The sequence below is a fragment of the Tenrec ecaudatus genome, chromosome 14 (genome assembly GCF_050624435.1).
Source record: "Tenrec ecaudatus isolate mTenEca1 chromosome 14, mTenEca1.hap1, whole genome shotgun sequence".
Taxonomy (NCBI): Eukaryota; Metazoa; Chordata; class Mammalia; order Afrosoricida; family Tenrecidae; genus Tenrec; species Tenrec ecaudatus.
In genome coordinates this window covers 88457222-88462483 of record NC_134543.1, presented here as the reverse complement: position 1 = coordinate 88462483, position 5262 = coordinate 88457222, and the positions used below count along the sequence as shown (strand labels likewise).

Below are 5262 nucleotides of genomic sequence, written 5' to 3'. Positions count from 1 at the left end.
ATCACCCAAGAAATAAATCTGAGTATTTATTGTGAAGGAAATATCGCTAAAACTTTTAAGAAGGAATTCCCATGAATCAGGTGAGTTGCATAGAGATTGCCTTTCCTCCTTCCCATCTTTCTTTTTGCTTCTTTCTCCCCAGCTCCCCCAATATGTTTGTGATAAATGTGTCTGTCACTGAGACTCTAAGTCACTTCACTTTTACTTTTCTCCTTTTGCAACCGCTCCAACCAACATTTTGATTGAGAGAGAAGGGCTCTGGAGGGATTTTGTTTAGGTTTTTTTCATGAAGCAATTTTTATTTTTAAAAACTTCATTTTTTTTCCTATTCAACCCTCCATTATTTTCCTCCCATTCCTTTCCTCCCCTATTCCAACCCTGTAATTTCTATTTTTCTTTTAATTACATGTTTTCACTACTGGTCTTTAACCTCTCTTTTGTTATCAACTCCATCTCAATCAATAAACATATATATATATATATATATATATATATATAACACAGTATAGGAAACACAAGGTGCACTTTAGACTAAACCTCCTGTTGGCAATTTTTTCTTCGTCTATTAGTGAAGCTTTATTTTTCAACACATCTGTAGATTTTCTTAGTATAAATGTTGTGCATCTTGTATATTTCCTTTGTATTTTAAAATTGACTTTTTTTCTTATTAGATGTTTTTATTTTAATGACATCTAAAGTGCAGGAAAGAAGATTCTTAAGAATTCAAATTTAACTATAGTCATACTTTTCTAAATTAATGATTAAAACTTTTTCTCTTCAGATCTCTCTTGTAGAGATCAATAACTACAGAGTATTTCATATGTAAGTGTATTGTAATATGATTCCAATATTTAAATTTTATTCTCATAATTTTTTATTATTCCTATTAAAAGCCTAGTGAAATGAACCTGTGAACATATGATATAGATCTGTATACATTCATGTAACTGCATACACACATTTTTACAAATAAGCGGTGTTTGTTTCCTTTAGATTTTGATACCTGATTCATTGATTAACTCTGAGGAACGTCTGTCTCGATTTGAACATTTTAAATTCTAATATGCATTATTAATTTTCATTGCGGCCAATAATTATTATAATGACTTTTACTCACAAAGGGCATAATCTCTGTCTTTAAACTTGTTTTTGCTAATATATTACAACAAAGAATAGGACAGAACCAGAATAGTCCACTGAATCAGCATTGCATTTTCCTAATGATTGTGATATACATTTCTCTAAGTTAGCTTCTCATATTTTTTTAAAAGGTGAGTAGTTTTTCACAAATATTACTTTGTAACTGAAACTCTTTATTTGGAATTAGAACACTAATTTCTAGTATAATAATCTATATTCCTACTTCTTGATATATTGCCTCTTTTTCAACCAAATAGACAGCAGCATTAACGGCCAGTCTCTCTGACAACTTTATTGGATTTCATAAAATTCTCTATCCAATATCCTTATAATGGGGCCACCTAGCATCACCCTGGTAAAGATTCCTTTTGCCCACAATTGTTGTTCTTTCTTGCTTCTGGGCTTCCGACATGCCACTTTCTCTACCTCCATTACCCTTTGGACTCATCCTCAATTAACTAACTAGTTTTCATCAGACGGCGCTTAGCACAGCCATCGTCTTCCAGGACAAGGTACGGGATTCTTTCTGTGAGTGCTCATTACTCTGCTTCCACTTCGTTCCTTATATCACTTACCCTTCTTTATACTACTCTAGTTATGTATATAATTATGTAATATCTAGCATCACTAGTAGACAACAGGAAGATGAGAGAAGTGTCTATGCCTCATACGTGACACGGAACTTGGTTCATAGGAAATAGTTCAGGGAGCTAATTGGTGAAAACTTGCTAAATGAATAAACTGATGCATTTATTTTTCCAAAAGACTATTGCAACTATTGGTACAGATGTTTCTTCAGTATCAAAATGTAAACCCACATGGTCACTGCTTCTTTCAACAGCTCTGGTTCACCCTTTATAATATTTCTCTTTGTTCCTTTCAGATAGCAACAACAAGCAAATGAATAAAACAAATTACTCTGTGGTATCTGCATTTGTGTTGCTGGGACTCTCTACCTCTAGACCAATGCAGCGTTTTCTCCTTACTTGCGCTACCATTTTATACATATCAATATTTCTAGGAAACCTCATTGTTATGTTTACAGTGACTCTTGACCGTCATTTACATTCTCCCATGTACTTCCTGTTAGCCAACCTATCATTCATTGATTTGTGTCTTTCTACTTTAACAGTTCCTAAGATGATCTCTGACTTGTACTCTGGGAAAAATATCATATCATTCCAGGGGTGTGTCATCCAGATTTTTTTGCTTCATGTACTGGGTGGATCTGAGATGGTGCTGCTCATCTCCATGGCCTTGGACCGGTACGTGGCCATATGTAAGCCCCTCCACTACCTGACCATCATGAGTCCACGGATGTGCATTTGGCTGCTGGTTAGTGCTTGGGTCATTGGCCTCATTCATGCAGTGGCCCAGCTAGTATTCGTTGTCCATTTGCCATTTTGTGGCCCTAATGAGATTGACAGCTTTTACTGTGATCTGCCTTGGTTTATCAAACTCGCCTGCACAGATACTTACAGACTAGAGTTCATGGTTACTGCCAACAGTGGGTTCATTTCTCTCGGGACTTTCTTCTTACTGATTTTCTCCTACATCTTCATCCTGATCACTGTATGGAAACATTCTTTGGGTGCCTTATCCAAGGCTTTCTCTACTCTCTCAGCTCATATAACTGTGGTGGTCTTGTTCTTTGGACCGTGCATCTTTATCTATATGTGGCCATTTCCCACAGTGCCAGTGGATAAATTTCTTGCCATTTTGGATTTCTTGATTACCCCCATTCTGAATCCTGCCATCTACACACTGAGGAACAAGGACATGAAGATAGCAATGAAGAGACTGGGTAGTCAATTCCTGGATTTGAAAAGATTACCTAGCTAGAGGAGAGTAATACTGCTTTTTGTATTTTCAAAATATTTCAAGTAACACAAATTCTTAAATAATTATACAGAATTAGGACTTTATCGGACAGATAGTTGACATGTTTGATTATAAACTGCATTATTGGACCAAGCATATAACTCATTTTAAACTCAAGCAGGTATATCTGGAACTGTTGTATCCAAAGTTAATGATTTATTTATTGTATGTTTAATTGTTCATTTATTGGGCTATTTCTTTGTGCTGTGACTTTCAAATACAGGAAACAAACATACGCTTTGTTTTAATAGTGCATATATAATGTAGAAAAAGTATTACATCAAGACAAAAATGGCATTTGTTCTTTTCTTACATTTATTGAAATTGTCAAGGATTTCATTTTATTTAGAACTACAATCAATCCCTTGGAAACAGCAAAGAAATTAAATGGCCTATTGGGCAAATATGCTGCAAAGAACTTCTTTAAAGTGTTTCAAATAGAAGATGGTACTTTTAGAATTAAGGTGTGCCTGACCCAAGCTCTAGTATTTTCCATTACTTCAAATGCATGCAAAAGGTAGACAATGAATAAGGAAGATTGAAGAAATGTTGATGCCTTTGAATTATGGTGTTGGTGAAAATACAGAATAAAATGTGGACACACAGAAGTCTAGGAAATTTCTTTGGGAAGATGGATAGGCAGAATGCTCTTGTAGGTGTGTAATCTTTATAGAAGCAGAGAGATTCCTCTTTCTACCATGAAGTAACTGCTGATCGAGTGGTTCAAAGTTCAAAGTTGAAGGCCAGCAAAAAAGAGGAAAACCCTCAATAAGACAGATCAACACAGTGGCTGCAACAATGGTCTTATTCAATTCTATACTTATGAAAATTGCAAAATACTAGGTAGCATTTCCTTGTCTTTTCTTGGAGTACTATGAATTGGAACCAATTGATGACACTTAACAAAAACAATTTATGAATTATAAAATACATATATGTAGTTAAGTTGGCTCTGAGTATATCTATTCCTTGAAAGAACATAACCTATGCTGCATACTGCTTTACATTTTATGTCCGTTGTCTTACTACTTAGTTTTTAAAATTATCTGAATTACTCACTATCTGAATTACTCATCTGAAAACCAACTATTTTTAACTAAACTGTTCTTTCATCTATATTAGTAATTTCATAATATTCAAAATAGATTATTGTTAGGTTACAATGTTACATTACCACTAAATTTGCAATTGGGTTACAATCCCATTGAGTATTTATGAGAAATTATTGGAAAGCATAGAGAACAACTATTGAAATGCTGAAAGTATGGCCTCAAACTATAGATAGTATAGATTAAAATTAATTTATTTACAGACAATACACTGACATATTTGTAGAACCTCTGACATGCAGGAACTTCAAAATGTTTGTAGAAATACAGATTAAAACATAATGGAATTTTTCTCTGAACTTTTGGAAGCCTCATCCAACATTACTTTCTTCATGTTTAAACCCAGTGTGTGATAATTATATTTGGTATGGAAAAGAGGGAGGGCCTCACAGATCATATGTGTTAGTGATTTGGTCTATGCCTTCTGTTCTCATTCTTGCTTATCTCAGTCCAATTGACTTAAGCTCTCTCTCCATTTTGTCTATAACATGTCTATATCATTGGCTGAAACTATATCTACCTATATATTATTAGATTTATATGTAGATATATTTATGTTTAATAATTTTGAAAGTTTTACTTAATTTTTATGACTTGGTCAATGAATATTTTTTAACTTGAATGTAGATGTTGATCTTATCATTTCATAGCTGCTGTCATCATTACTCAAACACTACACTAACATGGATTATTTACTTTCTTTTAAAATTACATAGCTTGTGTATATGCATATTATATGTTCAATAATATTTGAAAATTTGACTTAAGTTGTATGACTTGGTCAATGAATATTTTTTTCCCTGAGCTTAGATGATGAGTTTACCATTTCAGAGCTGTGTTATTATTACTCAGCCACTACACTAACTTGGATTATTTAGTGATTTTAAAAATCATATAGCTTGTGTAACCTTCCTATTAGTCAAGACTTGAGATCCAAGACATTATTCTCTGATTATTTGAGATATATGTGGTAGTAACTTATCAATAGTTAAACTGCTATAATTTATATCTTGTTCATATAAATAGAACATGGAATCAAATTCTTTGTAAATTTGGAGGTATATTAATCTCTGGATATCTGTGATCCAAAATTATTTCTGGATTCACTAATAGTTAACATTTTTCTTTTCAT

The 5262-nt window shown here is 33.3% G+C and overlaps 1 pseudogene; it reads left to right on the top strand.

The window, feature by feature from the left end:
• Positions 1-1872: 1872 nt before the first annotated feature.
• Positions 1873-2982, top strand: LOC142426695 (olfactory receptor 4F15-like; annotated as a pseudogene).
• The last annotated feature ends 2280 nt before the right edge of the window (positions 2983-5262 follow it).